The following is a 25,101-nucleotide window of genomic DNA, read 5'->3' as shown; positions in this document are numbered from 1 at the left end:
TCCAGGAAACCTCGAATTTCTATGAGGAAATGAGATGTTGCGAGTTCATAACACACAGCGAGCACGCTCCGCACCAGTAAAAGCAGAAATTTTAATTGCGCACTACGCTGGCGCTCCTGGTGGCGAAATGGAGTACTGATGCACTACGTGAATCAAACTTGGGGTTGTTTGCTATGGAATGACCCATCTACCGATTCTGTAATGCATTTCAATAAATTTCTATATCATTCCAAAGTTGTAAAGTCTTTTTTGACTTACCTTGTATATTTTGTTCCTGCTGTTGGTTTGAATGTGTCACAGAATGAATTTAAGGAATACAGAGAACAGTTATTTGTGAAATATTATAATATAGAATGACTTTAGCCATTTGAGGAATGACAATGTATATCAGTTGGGAATGTATGAATTTCAATGACTGTTGTACTTACGTACGTAGAATTTATGGTGCATCGTAACTAACTGATGTAGGTAAAGAACGACGTGTATCAAGAATGAAATTTTCATTCTGCAGCGCAGTGTATATTTGTACATATGTGTACACCCTACAATGTTAGCTGAAATCACAAAAAAAAAGAAAATAATGTTTCTAATTTGCAGTGCAGTATTTAAACTATTGCTGCGGACCAAGTCTACGAGAAATTTTTCCCTGCATTACTAGTGTGTGTGTGTTAAAAAACAAAGACGTCACTGTAACAGTGTCATGGAGAAGTCTGGCACCCCAAAGTATAACCACCTTCCATTGTTATTCACAATTTGTTAAATTTTTTGGTTGACTTTCTGACATTATTCCATAAATTCCCACTTTCAAATAACACACATAAGTATAGACTTTAACAATTAGCAAGGTACAATATTTTTAACAATTACACAGTTACCCCACGTTAAGCAAACAATAAACGCATTACGATAAATATGCTCTTGCTAAGTGTCAAGTCTATGAAGAACTTCTGCCCGAATTATCAGTGGTTTAAAAACAATGACATTACTGTAACACTGTTTTAATGGACAAGTGCTTCACTTTGTATAAACGCCATAAATCACACTGTAAAAAATTTCTCTGAGCTCTGCTGTTACCGCCGCCACAGGCATTGTATAGAAACGCAAAGAAAAACTGTACCCCGATTAGTGCTCCGTAAGTGCACGCAGCATCGGTCCCCACATTTCTGTTGGGGACGCGGTCCAGCTGCTGCCTTGTTACCGCAGTATGCATTAGAAGGTTATAAATGCCGTACACGTCTGATATGTAAAGCTGCTGGCGGGTGAGCGAAAATAAGAAATGCCCCTTCCTTCGTCGCGCACTCGCATCCATATTTGATCTACATCTACGTTTATACTCCGCAAGCCACCCAACGGTGTGTGGCGGAGGGCACTTTACGTGCCACTGTCATTACCTCCCTTTCCTGTTCCAGTCGCGTATGGTTCGCGAGAAGAACGACTGTCTGAAAGCCTCCGTGCGCGCTCTAATCTCTCTAATTTTACATTCGTGATCTCCTCGGGAGGTATAAGTAGGGGGAAGCAATATATTCGATACCTCATCCAGAAACGCACGCTCTCGAAACCTGGACAGCAAGCTACACCGCGATGCAGAGCGCCTCTCTTGCAGAGTCTGCCACTTGAGTTTATTAAACATCTCCGTAACGCTATGACGGTTACCAAATAACCCTGTGATGAAACGCGCCGCTCTTCTTTGGATCTTCTCTATCTCCTCCGTCAACCCGATCTGGTACGGATCCCACACTGATGAGCAATACTCAAGTTTAGGTCGAACGAGTGTTTTGTAAGCCACCTCCTTTGTTGATGGACTACATTTTCTAAGCACTCTCCCAATGAATCTCAACCTGGTACCCGCCTTACCAACAATTAATTTTATATGATCATTCCACTTCAAATCGTTCCGCACGCATACTCCCAGATATTTTACAGAAGTAACTGCTACCAGTGTTTGTTCCGCTATCATATAATCATACAATAAAGGATCCTTCTTTCTATGTATTCGCAATACATTACATTTGTCTATGTTAAGGGACAGTTGCCACTCCCTGCACCAAGTGCCTATCCGCTGCAGATCTTCCTGCATTTCGCTACAATTTTGTAATGCTGCAACTTCTCTGTATACTACAACATCATCCGCGAAAAGCCGCATGGAACTTCCGACACTATCTACTAGGTCATTTATATATATTGTGAAAAGCAATGGTCCCATAACACTCCCCTGTGGTACGCCAGAGGTTACTTTAACGTCTGTAGACGTCTCTCCATTGATAACAACATGCTGTGTTCTGTTTGCTAAAAACTCTTCAATCCAGCCACACAGCTGGTCTGATATTCCGTAGGCTCTTACTTTGTTTATCAGGTGACAGTGCGGAACTGTATCGAACGCCTTCCGGAAGTCAAGAAAAATAGCATCTACCTGGGAGCCTGTATCTAATATTTTCTGGGTCTCATGAACAAATAACGCGAGTTGGATCTCACACGATCGCTGTTTCCGGAATCCATGTTGATTCCCACATAGCAGATTCTGGGTTTCCAAAAACGACATGATACTCGAGCAAAAAACATGTTCTAAAATTCTACAACAGATCGACGTCAGAGATATAGGTCTATAGTTTTGCGCATCTGCTCGACGACCCTTCTTGAAAACTGGGACTACCTGTGCTCTTTTCCAATCATTTGGAACCCTCCGTTCCTCTAGAGACTTGCGGTACACGGCTGTTAGAAGGGGGCAAGTTCTTTCGCGTACTCTGTGTAGAATCGAATTGGTATCCCATCAGTTCCAGTGGACTTTCCTCTGTTGAGTGATTCCAGTTGCTTTTCTATTCCTTGGACACTTATTTCGATATCAGCCATTTTTTCGTTTGTGCGAGGATTTAGAGAAGGAACTGCAATGCGGTCTTCCTCTGTGAAACAGCTTTGGAAAAAGGTGTTTAGTATTTCAGCTTTACGCGTGTCATCCTCTGTTTCAATGCCATCATCATCGCGGAGTGTCTGGATATGCTGTTTCGAGCCACTTACTGATTTAACGTAAGACCAGAACTTCCTAAGATTTTCTGTTAAGTCGGTACATAGAATTTTACTTTCGAATTCACTGAACGCTTCTCGCATAGCCCTCCTTACGCTAACTTTGACATCGCTTAGCTTCTGTTTGTCTGAGAGGTTTTGGCTGCGTTTAATCTTGGAGTGAAGCTCTCTTTGCTTTCGCAGTAGTTTCCTAACTTCGTTGTTGTACCACGGTGGGTTTTTCCCGTCCCTCACAGTTTTACTCGGCACGTACCTGTCTAAAACGCATTTTACGATTGCCTTGAACTTTTTCCATAAACACTCAACATTGTCAGTGTCGGAACAGAAATTTTCGTTTTGATCTGTTAGGTAGTCTGAAATCTGCCTTCTATTACTCTTGCTAAACAGATAAACCTTCCTCCCTTTTTTTATATTCCTATTTACTTCCATATTCAGGGATGCTGCAACGGCCTTATGATCACTGATTCCCTGTTCTGCGCTTACAGAGTCGAAAAGTTCGGGTCTGTTTGTTATCAGTAGGTCCAAGATGTTATCTCCACGAGTCGGTTCTCTGTTTAATTGCTCGAGGTAATTTTCGGATAGTGCACTCAGTATAATGTCAGTCGATGCTCTGTCCCTACCACCCGTCCTAAACATCTGAGTGTCCCAGTCTATATCTGGTAAATTGAAATCTCTACATAACACTATAACATGCTGAGGAAATGTATGTGAAATGTATTCCAGATTTCTCTCAGTTGTTCTACCACTAACGCTGCTGAGTCGGGAGGTCGGTAAAAGAAGCCAATTATTAACCTAGCTCGGTTGTTGAGTGTAACCTCCACCCATAATAATTCACAGGAATTATCCACTTCTACTTCACTACAGGATAAACTACTACTAACAGCGACGAACACTCCACCACCGGTTGCATGCAATCTATCCTTCCTAAACACCGTCTGTACCTTTGTAAAAATTTCGGCAGAATTTATCTCTGGCTTAAGCCAGCTTTCTGTACCTATAACGATTTCAGCTTCGGTGCTTTCTATCAGCGCTTGAAGTTCCGGTACTTTACCAACGCAGCTTCGACAGTTGACAATTACAATACCGATTGCTGCTTGGTCCCCGCATGTCCTGACTTTGCCCCGCACCCGTTGAGGCTGTTGCCCTTTCTGTACTTGCCCAAGGCCATCTAACCTAAAAAACCAGCCCACGCCACTCAACCCCTGCTACCCGTGTAGCCGCTTGTTGCGTGTAGTGGACTCCTGACCTATCCAGCGGAACCCGAAACCCCACCACCCTATGGCGCAAGTCGAGGAATCTGCAGCCCACATGGTCGCAGAACCGTCTCAGCCTCTGATTCAGACCCTCCACTCGGCTCTGTACCAAAGGTCCGCAGTCAGTCCTGTCGACGATGCTGCAGATGGTGAGCTCTGCTTTCATCCTGTTAGCGAGACTGGCAGTCTTCACCAAATCAGATAGCCGCCGGAAGCCAGAGAGGATTTCATCCGATCCATAGCGACACACATCATTAGTGCCGACATGAGCGACCACCTGCAGATGGGTGCACCCTGTACCCTTCATGGCATCCGGAAGGACCCTTTCCACATCTGGAATGACTCCCTCCGGTATGCACACGGAGTGCACATTGGTTTTCTTCCCCTCTCTTGCTGCCATTTCCCTAAGGGGCCCCATTACGCGCCTGACGTTGGAGCTCCCAACTACCAGTAAGCCCACCCTCTGCGACCGCCCGGATCTTGCAGACTGAGGGGCAACCTCTGGAACAGGACAAGCAGCCATGTCAGGCCGAAGATCAGTATCAGCCTGAGACAGAGCCTGAAACCGGTTCATCAGACAAACTGGAGAGGCCTTCCGTTCAGCCCTCCGGAATGTCTTTCGCCCCCTGCCACACCTTGAGACGACCTCCCACTCTTCCACAGGTGAGGGATCAGCCTCAATGCGGGCAGTATCCCGGGCAACCACACTCGTAGTCCGACCGGGGGATGCGTGGGACGAGCTGGCCGTCCCCGACAAACCCCCATCCGGACCCCCACAGTGATGCCCATTGGCAACAGCCTCAAGCTGTGTGACCGAAGCCAACACTGCCTGAAGCTGGGAGCGAAGGGATGCCAACTCAGCCTGCATCCGAACACAGCAGTTGCAGTCCCTATCCATGCTAAAAACTGTTTTGCAAAGAACGTCTGAACTAATCTACAGAGAGCGCAAACAAATCGACAAAATTTAAACGGTTATTAAAATACAAGATTGCCTAGTAAATGCAGTAATGCTGCTACTTGCGCACTGCTGACACACTGCTCGACAGCGGAAGGAGACTACGCGATTTCACACTATTCAGGTACTAAAACGCGATGCTACAACTCTCAAATACTATAATACGCCCGAAATTTATGAATTAAACAATGCAAGTACCAAAAACACGCAAAGAAATTAAGAATTAAACTATGTAAGAAATGAGTGAGCTAGGAGTATACGACTTGCTGCTGCAGCTGCTTATCCAACGGCGGCAGGGAGGATATGGGTAAACATCATGAGCATCCCACACACACTGGAGAGAGAGAGAGAGAGAGAGCAAATGTTTGTGTCCTCTCTGTCTGCTGCACAAGACACCATCCGGCAAAACTTCGCCCTCAAACGAAAGATAGCAGCCAGCAAGAAGTACTGGCAGAGCAGAAAACTGGAGAATGTGGGCGCACGGTAGATGAGCTACAACTCGTTGGAACATGTTTTGGTGAAACTTGGTGCCAGTGTGACATCATTAAAACACCGTAAACTTCTGAGCTCTGGCCTTTATTCGCACGTGTCGACACCGTGCTGTTTGAAGCGTCGTGAGCCTTAGGGTGACGCCACAGTCGGCTACCCTTTTGCACCGTCGCAGAGGAAGATTGTAGGTACCTTTGAGCCAAATTTCAAACTTGTGCCCCGCAGTGAGAGACAATTAAGGGGTTTCAAAAAAAAAAAAAAGTTCAAATGTGTGTGAAGTCTTAGGGGACTTAACTGCTAAGGTCATCAGTCCCTAAGCTTACACACTACTTAACCTAAATCATCCTAAGGACAAACACACACACACCCATGCCCGAGGGAGGACTCGAACCTGCACCGGGACCAGCCGCACAGTCCATGACTGCAGCGCCTAAGACCGCTCGGCTAATCCCGCGCGGCCCAATTAAGGGGTTTCGAAGAAAGTGATCCTTTAATTGTGTTGCGCAGTGTACTTGTTGGCCGAGGGACTGATGACCTCGCTGCTTAGTTCGTCAACCGCCGTTCCCCCACGGAGAGCTTACGGGATGCTGGTGATACTCGCGTATGCTCGATGAACCTATCCCCAATTACGCAAGGTAGCACTGCAAGGTGCGTGGATCAACATCTCCCCAGAACGCTTCTAAAACATCTTATAGGCCTTGCCTCGACTTGTTACTGCAGTTTTGTGATTCGTGGAGGTGTGACTCGTAGTTAACATCGCATTCATCGCCTTCCTACGAGTTTCGGCCAGTAGAGTGTCCGCTGCGACGGCGCGGTGTGGGGCCGATGAGGACACGTGAAAGGACGCGGCGAGGCCCGTGGAGGTCCCAAGGCCGGCGCCAGAAAGTGGCTCGCCACGAGCACCGCTGCAGCAGAGGTCATCGCCGGCGAGTCCCGTAGTGGCCGCGGGCTGCCGGAGGATCGCCGCGTTGCGCAATACGGACGCCGAGCCTGGAAAGTCGGCGGCGGCGCTGGGACCCAGCCGAGGAAGATGCTGCCGCGCGCCGCCACGCCTAGCCTAGGCGGCCCGGGCTGCTGCTGTTGCGTCACTGCTGAGCTAACGCGCCGCTATGTTAATGACTCGGCCGATTATTTGACTCCCAGACACGCACCGCAGTAGCTGCCTCGCTGTGGGTGATGCGTGTTTACTGAAGCCACCAAACACGCCGGTCTCTTGCCAGCGACGAACTTTCGTTGCTTACAGAGCCTCGTCTGGAACGATAATGCTGCTGTAAAAAGAGCGATGCGCGAAGCATACAACCACTACCACCGTCATAACCTAGCAAAAGATCTTGCTGAAAACCCAAGCAAATTCTGGTCTTACGTAAATTCTGTAAGCGGGTCGAAGGCTTCCATCCAGTCACTCACTGATCAGTCGCCGCGCGGGACTAGCCGAGCGGTCTAGGGCGCTGCAGTCGTGGACTGTGCGGCTGGTCCCGGCGGAGGTTCGAGTCCTCCCTCGGCCATGGGTGTATGTGTTTGTCCTTAGAATAATTTAAGTTAAGTAGTGTGTAAGCTTAGCGACTGATGACCTTAGCAGTTCAGTCCCATAAGATTTCACACACATTTGAATATTTTTTGAACTGGTCAGTCTAGCCTGGTAATGGAAGACAGCAAAACGAAAGCTGAAATTTTAAATTTAGCATTTGAGAAATCTTTCACGCAGGGGATCGTACGAACATACCGCCGTTTGAGTCTCGTACAGATTCCCGTATGGAGGACATAGTGATAGACATCCCTGGGGTTGTGAAGCAGCTGAATGGGTTGAAAATAAATAAATCGCCAGGTCCGGAGGAGATTCCAATTCGGTTTTACAGAGAGTTGGTTCAAATGGCTCTGAGCACTATGGGACTTAACATCTGTGGTCATCAGTCCCCTAGAACTAAGAACTACTTAAACCTAACTAACCTAAGGACATCACACGCATCCATGCCCGAGGAAGGATTCCAACCTGCGACCGTAGCGGTCACGCGGTTCCAGACTGAAGCGCCTAGAACCGTTTACAGAGAGTACTCTACTGCATTGGCTCCTTACTTCGCTTCCAATTATCGCGCATCTCTTGCCCAACGTAAAGTTCCGAGCGACTGGGGAAAAAAAGCGCAGGTGACGCCTGTATATAAGAAGGGTAGAAGGACGGATCCTCAAAATTACAGACCAATATCCTTAATATCGGTTTGTTGCAGGATTCTCGAACATATTCTCAGTTCGAATGTAATGAATTTGCTTGAGACAGGGAACTTGCCGCCCATCCATCAGCACGGCTTTAGAAAGCATCGCTCCTGCGAAACGCAACTCGCCCTTTTTTCGCATGATAGCTCACGAACCATGGATGAAGGATATCAGACGGATGCCATATTCCTTGACTTCCGCAGACTCCTAACTAAGGTACGAGCATATGGGATTGGTTCCCAAATATGTGAGTGGCTAGAAGACTTCTTAAGTAATAGAACCCAGCACGTTGTCCTCGATGGTGAGTGTTCATCGGAGGTGAGGGTATCATCTGGAGTCCCCCAGGGAAGTGTGGTAGGTCCGCTGTTGTTTTCTATCTACATAAATGATCTTTTGGATAGGGTGGATAGCAATGTGCGGCTGTTTGCTGATGATGCTGTGGTGTACGGGAAGGTATCGTCGTTGAGTGACTGTAGGAGGATACAAGATGACTTGGACAGGAATTGTGATTGTTGTAAAGAATGGCAGCTAACTCTAAATATAGATAAACGTAAATTAATGCAGATGAATAGGAAAAAGAATCCCGTAACGTTTCAATACTTCATTAGTAGTGTAGCGCTTGACACAGTCACATCGATTAAATATTTGGGCGTAACATTGCAGAGCGATATGAAGAGGGACAAGCATGTAATGGCAGTTGTGGGGAAGGCGGATAGTCATCTTCGGTTCACTGATAGAATTTTGGGAAGATGTGGTTCATCTGTAAAGGAGACCGCTTATAAAACACCAATACGACCTATTCTTGAGTACTGCTCGAGCGTTTGGGATCCCTATCAGGTAGGATTGCGGGAGGACATAGAAGCAATTCAGAGGCGGGCTGCTAGATTTGTTACTGGTAGGTTTGATCATCACGCGAGTGTTACGGAAATGCTTGAGGAACTCGGGTGAGAGTCTCTGGAGGAAAGGAGGCGTTCTTTTCGTGAATCGCTACTGAGGAAATTTAGAGAACCAGCATTTGATGCTGACTGCAGTACAATTTTACTGCCGCCAACTTATATTTCACGGAAAGACCCAAAGGTAAGATAAGAGAGATTAGGGCTCGTACAGAGGCATATAGGCAGTCATTTTTCCATCGTTCTATTAGGGAGTGGAACAGGGAGAGAAGATGCTAGTTGTGATACGAGGTACCCTCAGCCACGCACCTATGGTGGATTGCGGAGTATGTATGTAGAAATGATGTAGAAAGAATCTGGCTTTGATTTGCAGAACAGCAAGGCAACAAATCTCTCAAATGTCGGAGTAACAGCCAGATGAAAACTTTCGTCGCACAACCAAGAAAAATACCTGGACTACATAATTTGCATTCCTGAAGCATTATACACTCATGGTCATAAATTCAAAAATGGTTCAAATGGCTCTGAGCACTATGGGACTTAACATCTTATGTCATCAGTCCCCTAGAACTTAGAACTACTTAAACCTAACTAACCTAAGGACATCACACACATCCATGCCCGAGGCAGGATTCGAACCTGCGACCGTAGCAGTCTACATCTACATCTACATTCATACTCCGCAAGCCACCCAACGGTGTGTGGCGGAGGGCACCTTACGTGCCACTGTCATTACCTCCCTTTCCTGTTCCAGTCGCGTATGGTTCGCGGGAAGAACGACTGTCTGAAAGCCTCCGTGCGCACTCTAATCTCTCTAATTTTACATTCGTGATCTCCTCGGGATGTATAAGTAGGGGGACGCAATATACTCGATACCTCATCCAGAAACGCACCCTTTCGAAACCTGGCGAGCAAGCTACACCGCGATGCAGAGCGCCTCTCTTGCAGAGTCTGCCACTTGAGTTTATTAAACATCTCCGTAACGCTATCACGGTTACCAAATAACCCTGTGACGAAACGCGCCGCTCTTCTTTGGATCTTCTCTATCTCCTCCGTCAACCCGATCTGGTACGGATCCCACACTGATGAGCAATACTCAAGTATAGGTCGAACGAGTGTTTTGTAAGCCACCTCCTTTGTTGCTGGACTACAATTTCTAAGCATTCTCCCAAAGAATCTCAACCTGGTACCCGCCTTACCAACAATTAATTTTATATGATCATTCCACTTCAAATCGTTCCGCACGCATACTCCCAGATATTTTACAGAAGTAACTGCTACCAGTGTTTGTTCCGCTATCATATAATCATACAATAAAGGATCCTTCTTTCTATGTATTCGTAATACATTTCATTTGTCTATGTTAAGGGACAGTTGCCACTCCCTGCACCAAGTGCCTATCCGCTGCAGATCTTCCTGCATTTCGCTACAATTTTCTAATGCTGCAACTTCTCTGTATACTACAGCATCATCCGCGAAAAGCCGCATGGAACTTCCGACACTATCTACTAGGTCATTTATATATATTGTGAAAAGCAATGGTCCCATAACACTCCCCTGTGGCACGCCAGAGGTTACCTTAACGTCTGTAGACGTCTCTCCATTGATAACAACATGCTGTGTTCTGTTTGCTAAAAACTCTTCAATCCAGCCACACAGCTGGTCTGACATTCCGTAGGCTCTTACTTTGTTTATCTGGCGACAGTGCGGAACTGTATCGAACGCCTTCCGGAAGTCAAGAAAAATAGCATCTACCTGGGAGCCTTTATCTAATATTTTCTGGGTCTCATGAACAAATAACGCGAGTTGGGTCTCACACGATCGCTGTTTCCGGAATCCATGTTGATTCCTACATAGTAGATTCTGGGTTTCCAAAAACGACATGATACTCGAGCAAAAAACATGTTCTAAAATTCTACAACAGATCGACGTCAGAGATATAGGTCTATAGTTTTGCGCATCTACTCGACGACCCTTCTTGAAGACTGGGACTACCTGTGCTCTTTTCCAATCATTTGGAACCCTCCGTTCCTCTAGAGACTTGCGGTTCACGGCTGTTAGAAGGGGGGCAAGTTCTTTCGCGTACTCTGTGTAGAATCGAATTGGTATCCCGTCAGGTCCAGTGGACTTTCCTCTGTTGAGTGTTTCCAGTTGCTTTTCTATTCCTTGGACACTTATTTCGATGTCAGCCATTTTTTCGTTTGTGCGAGGATTTAGAGAAGGAACTGCAGTGCGGTCTTCCTCTGTGAAACAGCTTTGGAAAAAGGTGTTTAGTATTTCAGCTTTACGCGTGTCATCCTCTCTTTCAGTGCCATCATCATCCCGGAGTGTCTGGATATGCTGTTTCGAGCCACTTACTGATTTAACGTAAGACCAGAACTTCCTAGGATTTTCTGTCAAGTCTGTACATAGAATTTTACTTTCGAATTCACTGAACGCTTCTCGCATAGCCCTCCTTACGCTAACTTTGACATCGCTTAGCTTCTGTTTGTCTGAGAGGTTTTGGCTGCGTTTAAACTTGGAGTGAAGCTCTCTTTGCTTTCGCAGTAGTTTCCTAACTTTGTTGTTGTACCACAGTGGGTTTTTCCCGTCCCTCACAGTTTTACTCGGCACGTACCTGTCTAAAACGCATTTTACGATTGCCTTGAACTTTTTCCATAAACACTCAACATTGTCAGTGTCGGAACAGAAATTTTCATTTTGATCTGTTAGGTAGTCTGAAATCTGCCTTCTATTACTCTTGCTAAACAGATAAACCTTCCTCCCTTTTTTTATATTCCTATTAACTTCCATATTCAGGGATGCTACAACGGCCTTATGATCACTGATTCCCTGTTCTGCACATACAGAGTCGAAAAGTTCGGGTCTGTTTGTTATCAGTAGGTCCAAGATGTTATCTCCACGAGTCGGTTCTCTGTTTAATTGCTCGAGGTAATTTTCGGATAGTGCACTCAGTATAATGTCACTCGATGCTCTGTCCCTACCACCCGTCCTAAACATCTGAGTGTCCCAGTCTATATCTGGTAAATTGAAATCTCCACCTAAGACTATAACATGCTGAGGAAATTTATGTGAAATGTATTCCAAATTTTCTCTCAGTTGTTCTGCCACTAACGCTGCTGAGTCGGGAGGTCGGTAAAAGGAGCCAATTATTAACCCAGCTTGGTTGTTGAGTGTAACCTCCACCCATAATAATTCACAGGAACTATCCACTTCTACTTCACTACAGGATAAACTACTACTAACAGCGACGAACACTCCACCACCGGTTGCATGCAATCTATCCTTCCTAAACACCGTCTGTACCTTTGTAAAAATTTCGGCAGAATTTATCTCTGGCTTAAGCCAGCTCTCTGTACCTATAACGATTTCAGCTTCGGTGCTTTCTATCAGCGCTTGAAGTTCCGGTACTTTACCAACGCAGCTTCGACAGTTTACAATTACAATACCGATTGCTGCTTGGTCTCCGCATGTCCTGACTTTGCTCCGCACCCTTTGAGGCTGTTGCCCTTTCGGTACTTGCCTGAGGCCATCTAACCTAAAAAACCGCCCAGTCCACGCCACACAACCCCTGCTACCCGTGTAGCCGCTTGCTGCGTGTAGTGGACTCCTGACCTATCCAGCGGAACCCGAAACCCCACCACCCTATGGCGCAAGTCGAGGAATCTGCAGCCCACATGGTCGCAGAACCGTCTCAGCCTCTGATTCAGACCCTCCACTCGGCTCTGTACCAAAGGTCCGCAGTCAGTCCTGTCGACGATGCTGCAGATGGTGAGCTCTGCTTTCATCCCGCTAGCGAGACTGGCAGTCTTCACCAAATCAGATAGCCGCCGGAAGCCAGAGAGGATTTCATCCGATCCATAGCGACACACATCATTAGTGCCGACATGAGCGACCACCTGCAGATGGGTGCACCCTGTACCCTTCATGGCATCCGGAAGGACCCTTTCCACATCTGGAATGACTCCCCCCGGTATGCACACGGAGTGCACATTGGTTTTCTTCCCCTCTCTTGCTGCCATTTCCCTAAGGGGCCCCATTACGCGCCTGACGTTGGAGCTCCCAACTACCAGTAAGCCCACCCTCTGAGCGCCTAGAACCGCTGGTCATAAATTAGGATAATGCTGATGCATGGTGAAACAACGCTCTGGTGGGCGCTTTGAGGGTTTCAATCACCTCGGAGTATGACCATGTTGTGCATTTGTTCTGCGGTCGTCGCACGGTGGCACTGGGAGCAGTCTTCATACGGAGAGGTGTGTTGGTGCATGACAGAGTACGGTGCAGCGAGTAAGTGTGCAGACGTTTTCAGACGTGTTAATGGTGACTGTGTGTTGAAAAAGGCTCAAAGAACACATATTGATGACGTTATGAGGGGTAGAATACTAGGGCGACTGGAGGCTGGTCAAACACAGCAGGTCGTAGCATGGACCCTCTGTGTGCCACCAAGTGTGATCTCAAGATTATGGCAAAGATTCCAGCAGACATGAAACATGTCCAGGCGCCACAGTACGGGACGTCCATAGTGTGCAACACCACAAGAAGACCGATATCTCACCATAGTGCCCGCAGACGGCCACGAAGTACTGCAGGTAGCCTTGCTCGGAACCTTACCGCAGCCACTGGAACAGTTGTCTCCAGATACTCAGTCTACGGACTGAACAGACATGGTTTATTCGCCCGGAGACCTGCAAAGTGCATTCCACTTATCCCTGGTGACAGGAGAGTCCGTAAAGCATGGTCATTGGAACAGTGGTCCCAGGTTATGTTCACGGACGAGTCCAGGAATAGTCTGAACAGTGATTCTCACCGGGTTTTCATCTGGCGTGAACCAGGAACCAGATACACACATCTTAATGTCCTTGAAAGGGATCTCTATGTAGGTCGTGGTTTGATGGTGTGGAGTGGGATTATGATTGGTGCACGTACACCCCTGCATGTCTATGACAGAGGAACTGTAACAGGTCAGGTGTATCGGGACGTCATTTTGCACCAGTATGTCCGCCTTTTCAGGGGTGCAGTGGGTCCCACCTACCTCCTGATGGATGGTAAAGCACGGCCCCACCGAGCTGCCACAGTGGAGGAGTACCTTGAAACAGAAGGTATCAGGCGAATGAAGTGGCCTGCCTGTTCTCCAGACCTAAACCCCATCGAGCACGTCTGGGATGCTCTCGGTCGACGTATCGCTGCACGCCTTCAAACCCCTAGGACACTTCAGGAGCTCCGACTGGCATTGGTGCAAGAATGGGAGGCTATACCCCAGCAGCTACTCGACCACCTGATCCAGAGTATGCCAACTCGGTGTGCGGCTTGTGTACGTGTGCATGGTGATCATATCCCATATTGATGTCGGGCTACATGCTCAGGAAACAGTGGCGTTTTGCAGCACATGTGTTTCGGGACGGTTTTCTCAACTTATCACCAATACCGTGGACTTACAGATCTGTGTCGCGTGTGTTCCCTATGTGCCTATGCTATTAGCGCCAGTTTTGTGTAGTGCCACGTTGTGTGGCACCACTTTCTGCAGTTATCCTTAATTTATGAGCATGAGTGTAGATTATGCCAGCAAAAGGATTTTTTGACTGTGAAAGTATCTTACAAGTTACAGCGTGTTGAATGGAACCGTGCACCGACCGACATATAGGCAGCTGTAGTTGGTCGATGGATTAGTTCACGAGAAAATTCGACCAGCGTAAGACTTTTTGTCCAATGAAGATATTCTTAAAAGATGCACAATGGCAACAAGAGCTTCAATGCGTGCATTTGGAAACCTGTACCGGAACATCTTCATCTGGGACAAAAAATTGAAATAGCAGCATATATAGCTGTAGGTATATTCAACGAAGAGTATTAATCTACTCTGGAGAATGTTTTTAAGAATCGGCATAGGGACGGACAGCAAAAACTTCGCGGAGTTGTGTGACAGGAAAAGCATGGCCGCCACGAAACAAGGGATGTCTCAGTTTGATAAAAAGAGCGCGTATCGAATAAATACAGCACCATATTCAGAACCAGAGCATGTCTGAGGAAGATGAAGGATGCCTCTATGGCCATGGGATCGCAGAGTAGCCGTAAGTTTTCAAACAACGTTTTCTTTGTCAGTTTAAACTTTGACAATATTTTCTCGAAACAACTTTTTTAAGCACGTGAATCGCTGTAGAGTCTCGAGAGGTTAACTGGTTTGACCTTTTTCTTAATGAAAGGTAATTAAATTTATGGGGTCACAGTGAGATCTTGCTGTATTCTAATTTTCTTTTTAACATTAGTACATAGTTTTTCGAATAGCTGCCATTTTTGTAGGTATTTTGCAAAACCTCTTCGTCATGACCCTCCATATTCATTCCAATTTAAGAATTTTCTATTTTTATGAGTTTCAGAAACAGCCACGAACCTGTACAACGATTAGCGTAAAACAGTACGCGCCGCAAGACACATACTTTGAATGGGGCTGCAGCCGCCATTTTTATGAGATTTTTAAAAATGTTCACACACGGATGTATATATAATAAAACGGTAAAACTTCCATTTTAATGAAAACAGTTCTTGTATGGAAAAAATCTTTGCCAATTTTTCGTGCCAGGACCTCCCTTTAAGCAGTGTCCAGGAAGAGGATCACATCCGGGCTATAGAGCGTACATTGCAACGCAAGCAGAACTACTAACGAAAGACGCTAAATGTAGGCAACATTACGCAAACTGTTGACAGTTCTGGGTCCTTTGTTAATAAAAGCAACATGTCGTAACACAAGACGAGCCACAGAATAATACGTAAAACCAAATCATACTAGTAAGAGATGAGCGTATGCAGTGCTCGTTACTTCTAAAAAAATAGTACGTACTTCATCTTTGTAGTCCGCCACTGTGAACAAGGACAACCGCGACGTAATAAATGAACCAGTTGGGTATACAACACGTTGCATTTATTTTTAATGGGTTCGCTTAGCAAGGAAAAGCTTTAGAAGAAGTTAAAGGATTTTGAAACCTAGGTCAAGAACTGAGACTAACAGTTATTTATTTGGCCTGATGATCACAGTGAATAAACAGAACTTTATGTTCTCCAGAACTTGGATAAAATTTACAAAATGTAACTAAGTCAGCCGGCCGCAGTGGCCGAGAGGTTCTAGGCGCTTCGGTCCGGAACCACGCGGCTGCTACGGTCGCAGGTTCGAATCCTGCCTCGGGCATGGATGTCTGTGTTGTCCGTAGGTTAGTTAGGTTTAAGTAGTTCTAAGTTATAAGGTACTGATGACCTCAGATGTTAAGTTCCATAGTGCTTAGACCCATTTGAACTTTTTTTTTTTTTAGCTAAGTCAATGGGGAGGTACTAAAAAGTGTGGAAAACCGTGTGGATTAACTACAACAAGATCTGCGTATCTGAGTGGCTCATGCTGGAACAGTAATTTATAATCAATCAATTTATAATCAAATTAAGCACAAGAAGTTGCATGGCAAAGTAAGCAAGTAACGAGATGCATAGAATAAGGGTCACGCTCCTGCAATTGCGACGGTTACATTCCCCTAAACAGCTAGCATGCATCAATCAGCATCAGAAGGGTCGTCGAGCAGATCCGCAAAACTATAGACCTATATCTCTGACGTCGATCTGTTGTAGAATTTTAGAACATGTTTTTTGCTCGAGTATCATGTCGATTTTGGAAACCCAGAATCTACTATGTAGGAATCAACATGGATTCCGGAAACAGCGATCGTGTGGGACCCAACTCGCTTTATTTGTTCATGAGACCCAGAAAATATTAGATACAGGCTCCCAGGTAGATGCCATTTTTCTTGACTTCCGGAAGGCGTTCGATACAGTTCCGCACTGTCGCCTGATAAACAAAGTAAGAGCCTACGGAATATCAGACCAGCTGTGTGGCTGGATTGAAGAGTTTTTAGCAAACAGAACACAGCATGTTGTTATCAATGGAGAGACGTCTACAGACGTTAAAGTAACCTCTGGCGTGCCACGGGGGAGTGTTATGGGACCATTGCTTTTCACAATATATATAAATGACCTAGTAGATAGTGTCGGAAGTTCCATGCGGCTTTTCGCGGATGATGCTGTAGTATACAGAGAAGTTGCAGCATTAGAAAATTGTAGCGAAATGCAGGAAGATCTGCAGCGGATAGGCACTTGGTGCAGGGAGTGGCAACTGTCCCTTAACATAGACAAATGTAATGTATTGCGAATACGTAAAAAGAAGGATCCTTTATTGTATGATTATATGATAGCGGAACAAACACTGGTAGCAGTTACTTCTGTAAAATATCTGGGAGTATGCGTGCGGGACGATTTGAAGTGGAATGATCATATAAAATTAATTGTTGGTAAGGCGGGTACCAGGTTGAGATTCATTGGGAGAGTGCTTAGAAAATGTAGTCCATCAACAAAGGAGGTGGCTTACAAAACACTCGTTCGACCTATACTTGAGTATTGCTCATCAGTGTGGGATCCGTACCAGATCGGGTTGACGGAGGAGATAGAGAAGATCCAAAGAAGAGCGGCGCGTTTCGTCACAGGGTTATTTGGTAACCGTGATAGCGTTACGGAGATGTTTAATAAACTCAAGTGGCAGACTGCAAGAGTGGCGCTCTGCATCGCGGTGTAGCTTGCTCGCCAGGTTTCGAGAGGGTGCGTTTCTGGATGAGGTATCGAATATATTGCTTCCCCCTACTTATACCTCCCGAGGAGATCACGAATGTAAAATTAGAGAGATTAGAGCGCGCACGGAGGCTTTCAGACAGTCGTTCTTCCCGCGAACCATACGCGACTGGAACAGAAAAGGGAAGTAATGACAGTGGCACGTAAAGTGTCCTCCGCCACACACCTTTGGGTGGCTTGCGGAGTATAAATGTAGATGTAGATGTAGATGAAGGCAAGCAAACATGATTCTCTCTCTCTCTCTCTCTCTCTCTCTCTCTCTCTCTGTGTGTGTGTGTGTGTGTGTGTGTGTGTGTGTGTGTGTGTGACGGCACAGAGCAGAATGAGGACGACTCTATGCTGTTGCCAATGTGACAGGCGAGAATGGTTGCTAAATTCATGAAAGAACAGGGAAAGCACGTGTAACTTCCCTCCTTCTTCTATGCAAGACGCACATTTTTACAGATGAATCAGTGTCTTCCTGATTGGTCAAACGTATGCACCTGAAACACTGTCCAGAGTGATTTGGCTGATCTGTAGTGAACACAATTGGCGCCTAGCTCTCTTTGAAGAAAGCAAAAATGCAAAAACATCGAGATCAGTTAATCATTGGAGGGGGGGGGGGGGGGAGGAAGCTGGGGGCAGCGACTGCAGCATTCACTGACCAACGGTGGTGCCCGTGCCTGCCCCACATTCAACAACCACAAAATGGGTTACATCCCGACTTCCGCTAATTTGCCCATGAACCCAGAGAAGGCCCTCTTCACCTAATGAAATACACAGACTGCCTTCTACGGACAAAAAAGAGCCTTAGAGACGTTTCTGGCATCACACCGCCCCCATGTTGTGAGCACAAGGTTGCCTGTATTATCATCACTACAGCAACTGAGCGATAACGACAGAAAACAGATTAACATCACGTAGCGATATGTGACTACACTCCTGGAAATTGAAATAAGAACACCGTGAATTCATTGTCCCAGGAAGGGGAAACTTTATTGACACATTCCTGGGGTCAGATGCATCACATGATCACACTGACAGAACCACAGGCACATAGACACAGGCAACAGAGCATGCACAATGTCGGCACTAGTACAGTGTATATCCACCTTTCGCAGCAATGCAGGCTGCTATTCTCCCATGGAGACGATCGTAGAGATGCTGGATGTAGTCCTGTGGAACGGCTTGCCATGCCATTTCCACCTGGCGCCTCAGTTGGACCAGCGTTCGTGCTGGACGTGCAGACCGCGTGAGACGACGCTTCATCCAGTCCCAAACATGCTCAATGGGGGACAGATCCGGAGATCTTGCTGGCCAGGGTAGTTGACTTACACCTTCTAGAGCACGTTGGGTGGCAAGGGATACATGCGGACGTGCATTGTCCTGTTGGAACAGCAAGTTCCCTTGCCGGTCTAGGAATGGTAGAACGATGGGTTCGATGACGGTTTGGATGTACCGTGCACTATTCAGTGTCCCCTCGACGATCACCAGTGGTGTACGGCCAGTGTAGGAGATCGCTCCCCACACCATGATGCCGGGTGTTGGTCCTGTGTGCCTCGGTCGTATGCAGTCCTGATTGTGGCGCTCACCTGCACGGCGCCAAACACGCATACGACCATCATTGGCACCAAGGCAGAAGCGACTCTCATCGCTGAAGACGACACGTCTCCATTCGTCCCTCCATTCACGCCTGTCGCGACACCACTGGAGGCGGGCTGTACGATGTTGGGGCGTGAGCGGAGGACGGCCTAACGGTGTGCGGGACCGTAGCCCAGCTTCATGGAGACGGTTGCGAATGGTCCTCGCCGATACCCCAGGAGCAACAGTGTCCCTAATTTGCTGGGAAGTGGCGGTGCGGTCCCCTACGGCACTGCGTAGGATCCTACGGTCTTGGCGTGCATCCGTGCGTCGCTGCGGTCCGGTCCCAGGTCGACGGGCACGTGCACCTTCCGCCGACCACTGGCGACAACATCGATGTACTGTGGAGACCTCACGCCCCACGTGTTGAGCAATTCGGCGGTACGTCCACCCGGCCTCCCGCATGCCCACTATACGCCCTCGCTCAAAGTCCGTCAACTGCACATACGGTTCACGTCCACGCTGTCGCGGCATGCTACCAGTGTTAAAGACTGCGATGGAGCTCCGTATGCCACGGCAAACTGGCTGACACTGACGGCGGCGGTGCACAAATGCTGCGCAGCTAGCGCCATTCGACGGCCAACACCGCGGTTCCTGGTGTGTCCGCTGTGCCGTGCGTGTGATCATTGCTTGTACAGCCCTCTCGCAGTGTCCGGAGCAAGTATGGTGGGTCTGACACACCGGTGTCAATGTGTTCTTTTTTCCATTTCCAGGAGTGTATAACATCACCCTATTTTTCAACGCCATTACTAATGAAAATATAAGGTGGGGAAAAAAATAAAAAAGGGTGATCAAAAGGAAGACATAGAAATAAAAATGCTCTTATTGCACTTTTTGTCTGATTGGCTCCTGCTGGTGGCTTCCTTCGTTGAATTTGACCTTGCCCTTGCTAATGAACGCAAAATATACAAATACATGCTTCGAGGTCACTTTTCTGATTTAATGTAGTTTTCGCGCATGTCCAGTAGCACAGATATTTTCAGTAATCGCTTACCTAAATTGGGAAGAGGGAAAGGGACCATGTCCTTAAAGGTTAGCCGGCCGGAGTGACCGAGCGGCTCTGGGCGCTACACTCTGGAACCGCGCGACCGCTACGGTCGCAGGTTCGAATCCTGCCTCGGGCATGGATGTGTGTGATGTCGTTATGTTAGTTAGGTTTAAGTAGTTCTAAGTTCTAGGGGACTTGTGACCTCAGCAGTTGAGTCCCATAGTGCTCAGAGCCATTTGAACCATTTTTTGAACCTTTAAGGTTACATAGTGAACCGAGAACAATCAAAAGCGTTTGCTGGGGAAGGAACTGACTATATAAACACACCAGGTCAGTGAAGAAGACGACAACGATGACGAGCAAACTACTGGTTGTGATGGCACTGTAGCTCTAGCCTCTAAAAGAAAGAAATGCTAATTACTGTGATGATAAAACGTGAACTTACATAATGTGCCAATAAGAAGAGACATTTTTTATGTGAGATACTTGATGTGAATATGTCTGTCTTATGTTGATAAATCTCATATTTACTATTAATAAAATACCTTTGGAAAAAAAAACATGAATTTGTGGCACGTGGCGGACGACGCGTCTTAGAGGTATGAAACAAATACAATAACCAATTTTTTTTCAAAAAGGTTAATGATAACAATACAGTGCGTCCGGATTATGACCTAAAAATTAAACTTTAATCACTAAATTCAGCAAAATGTCCCAAGTAGACTACTTTAAGCATCTCGGGGAAATTTGAACCAGCGCGGATACAACTGGAAACTAAAAAAGAAAGAGTTGCAAAATTACAAAAAGCAGGCAATCTCACCTGGCACAAATACGGCAAAAAACATGCATCCCACAACGAAAAAAAATATTTATGACAACAAAATTTTTAAAACAAAAGCTCGAATGCATGTGGAACCATAATAATTGTTGGCAGATCAGAAATGAGTCATTCAAAAGGAAGGAAAATTCTGATAAAAATGTTAGTATGAAAATGCTGAAATGGAATGTGGATGAAAAAGAAATTGTAGGAGCTCTGTCAAGTTACAGCAAAAATCTCAGATACCATCAGAAAATTGTGATTCAATTCTTTGGCGTTTATGAAGAAACGGTCAAGAAAGAACGAAATTTAGAGCCCAAATTCACAAACACAAAATTGCTGAGCATCATCCATTCAACAAAAATCATTGTGGACAGAACAACGCGAAAATAAACACAGTGGCGGATGATGAGATAGTAGGGGGGTGGAGGAGGGGGAGGGGGAAGAGGTGCTAAATAAATTCTGTAGCGCTTCTTACGTAGCCAAAAAGAATAAGAGAAAGAACGACACCTCAAAAAGTTTCCTGTTAAGTGTAATGACACTTTGTCAAGTCTAGAACACATGACACAAAACAGGAAAGGATAGCTAGCGATATGTGATTTCTGTTCCGGTATCGGAACATTTGTCTGAAGTCCAGTAGTGACATGCGGTATGCTGTAGCGTTAATAACATTAATACGGAATATTGATTACCCCCGCCTCCCCCAGTTAGCAGTACAGCACATTCAGCGATGAGCAGCGGTCTTAATGGTAATATCTGTATTCCGTAGCAACAGAATACAAATCTGCTTGAAAAGCTGCTCTCGGCATGGCTAGGGACTGGTGGGATAGTATGCGATCACAAACCTATATCCCGAAAGTATCACAAACCTGTTATTTGGCATCCGACATGTACAGAATTATTTCACCTATTCAAATTGTCTTTGCCATTAAATTGTGTTCGAATGAATTTTCTAGGTAAAAACAACGTTTCGTCCCCATCTCAGGAGGAAATATTCGGTGGCTGGAGCGGGATGGAGATTTCCGCTGGGAACGAAACGGATGTTCATCTTAAAAAATTAAAACTAAAACTTTCGACTGCCACTAAATTACCCAGAAAATGCTAATAATTCAAACAGTTCCAGGTCTGACTGGGTAGTTTGCAGAAGAACATATTCGTCCACACAGACGAGCCTTGCGTGTTTGTGCTTTGCTATACTGTAGAATGAAAAGGTTACCTATGCTCTAAAATAATGAGACTGTAGAATGAAATGGTTACCTATGCTCTAAAATAATGAGCTATGTTAGAATTTAGCGTGCCATTTCTGCAGGCTAGCGCAGACACCATCGGAAAATACGGTGGTTTGTGCGTCCACTGAAAGATATATCGCTTCTGTTCAGACACTGTCAGGTCCGAAGGTTTCCTTTCTAGTAAAGACAGCGGTTTTATCTCTCCTATCCCAGTCAGAATACGACGCGCGGTTTAAAACTAACGCCGCTCACATATGTAAAAAGAGTGGCGATACTGATTGGTTCGGATATCCGTTGTAGTCCCAACTCGTTTATTCTGAAAGTAATCCATTACTGTGTGCCTTGGCAAGCCTGCGTATTAAAATGAGTGTGACAGTAAGAAACCTGCCAGTTCTTGAATTTGATTTATTGTTGACTGGACTCTTTAGTCTAAGAGGACGTACTGTAGCCGAACTTCACCGTGAATCTAGCTACAAAATTGTAAGTTTACAATAATTTAGCTGAATAAAATTCTGGCGAGAGGAGCTATTATGCAAGTTCACTACGACTTTGATAAGAAAATAATGGCAAGGAGAGTTATTAAGGAAGATGCGTAAGAGAATAAAGAGCAGTCTTACAGGTACCGGCAACATACTTATATAAGGTTTCATAGTTCTGGTGCTACCTCACTGAAAAGCAGGAGCGTCAAGTGCATGGATTGATACCATATTTTCGATCTTAACCGCAACAAAAACAGTTGTTAGCCTTCTCTTCCGGGATGGGGTGACAGGAAATGGAGAGCAGGTGAAACATAGGAAATTATAATCAAGTTTATTATACGGAATCTATTATCTCTCACCGTTATAGAATATACAGAAAGAACAACATGGATTCAGTCAACGAAACACACTCATTTAAAGATTTGCACCTTAAAATTCATAAGCTATTTAGGCAACAGACCATACAACTAATAAAGACAAGAACGCGGTCGAGGTTATTAAGCGAAAAAAAAATGGTTCAAATGGCTCTGAGTACTATGCGACTTAACTTCTGAGGTCATCAGTCGCCTAGAACTTAGAACTAATTAAATCTAACTGACCTAAGGACATCACACACATCCATTCCCAAGGCAGGATTCGAACCTGCGACCGTAGCGGTCGCTTGGCTCCAGACTGTAGCGCCTAGACCCGCACGGCCACTACGGCCGGCTATTAAGGAAAAGCTGAGGTTCAAGAATCTGAGGATAATCTCAGTTATGTACTAAGACTGTCGGGTAAATCACTCACTACGGTAATACACTGTGTCGGAAAAAGTCAAGAGTTAGCTATAGATAAATATATAGATGATTTTAGCATCGCTTACATATGGTATAAAAGGGCAGTGCATTGGTGGCTCTGTCATTTGTACTCAGGTGATTTATGTGAAAAGGTTTCCGACGTGATTGTGGTCGCACGACTGGAATAAACAGATTATGAACGTGGAACGGTAGTTAGAGCTGGAACCATGGGACATTCCATTTCGGAAATCGTTATGAATACACTATTCCGAGATCCACAATGTCAAGAGTGGGGTGAGAAAATCAAATTTCAGGAATAACCTTTCACCCCGGACAACGCAGTAGCCGACGGCCTTCACTTAACGACCGAGAATTACGCTGTTTGCGTAGAGTTGTCAGCGCTAACAACACAAGAAACATTGCGTTAAACGACAGCAGATATCAATGTGGAACGTACAATGCGGAGAAATATGGCGTTAATGGGCTATGGCAGAAGTCGATCGACGCGAGTGCCTTTCCTAACACCACGACATAGCCTCCAGCGCCTCTCTCGCGGTCTTGATCACATCCGTTGGAGCCTAGACGACTGGAAAATCGCAGTCTCGTCAGATGAGGCCAACGGCCGTGCCGCAGTGGTAACACCGGTTCCCGTCTGATCACCAAAGTTAAGTGCTGTCGGGCTGGGCTAGCACTTGGATGGGTGACCATCCGGTCAGCCGAGCGCTGTTGGCAAGCGGGGTGCGCTCAGCTTTTCTGAGGCAAACTGAGGAGCTACTTGACTGAGAAGTAGCGGCTCTGGTCTCGGAAACTGACATACGGCCGGGAGAGCGGTGTGCTGACAACATGCCCCTCCATATCCGTATCCAGTGACGCCTGTAGGCTTAGGATGACACGGCGGCCGCTCGGTACCTTTGGGCCTTCATGGCAGGTTCGGGAGGAGTTCGTGAGATGAGTCCCGATTTCGATTCGTAAGCACTGATGGTAGGGTTTAAGTGTGGCGCAGGGGCAACGAGGCAATGTGCAAGTTGGTGGTGGCTCCATAGTATCGTGGCCTGTTCTCACATGGAATGGCCTGGACCCTCTGGTCCAACTGAACCGATCATTGACTGGAAACGGTTATGTTTGGCTACTTGGCGACCTTCTGGAGCCATTCATGGACTTCATGTTCCCAAAGAACTATTTCGTGTCACTGGACCAAAGTTGGTCGCGTTTGGTTTGAAGAACGTACTGGACAATTCAAGCGAATAATTTGGTCACCCAGATCGCCCGACATGACTCCCATCGAACGATAATGGGGCATTATCGAGAGGTCAGTTTGTGCAAAACTTCCTACAATGGGAACGGTTTCGCAATTATGGACGGCTATAGTTGCAGAATGGCTTGGCATTTCTCCAGGAGACTTTCTACGTTTTGTTGAGTCAATGTCACATTCAGCTGCCGCTCTATGCTTGGAAAAAGGAGGTCCGACACGGTATTATGCGGTATCCTACGACTTTTGCCACCTCACTGTGTGTGAACAGTGAAAACGAGAAGGCTACTACTACTACTACTACTACTACACACACACACACACACACACACACACACACACACTATCTTCACTGGTTCAACGTCAGAAGAGGTAAATTCGAATATAAACTACTATAGAGCATGGCATCATAACTGGAGTATCATAAGATACTCGGTCCACGTAGATTTTAAGACAAAGAAAGGCCTGA

The 25,101-nt window shown here is 46.1% G+C and overlaps 1 protein-coding gene and 1 pseudogene across 2 annotated transcripts in view; both read left to right on the top strand.

Moving 5' to 3' along the window:
- LOC126194977 (ATP-binding cassette sub-family G member 1-like) overlaps positions 1-25,101 on the top strand; it is an 803,933-nt gene that overhangs the window by 206,621 nt on the left and 572,211 nt on the right. The window lies entirely within an intron of this gene.
- On the top strand, positions 23,998-24,115 carry LOC126195871 (5S ribosomal RNA; annotated as a pseudogene).

The sequence above is a fragment of the Schistocerca nitens genome, chromosome 7, assembly GCF_023898315.1.
Source record: "Schistocerca nitens isolate TAMUIC-IGC-003100 chromosome 7, iqSchNite1.1, whole genome shotgun sequence".
NCBI classification, from domain to species: Eukaryota; Metazoa; Arthropoda; class Insecta; order Orthoptera; family Acrididae; genus Schistocerca; species Schistocerca nitens.
This window is presented reverse-complemented; position numbering and strand designations above follow the sequence as displayed.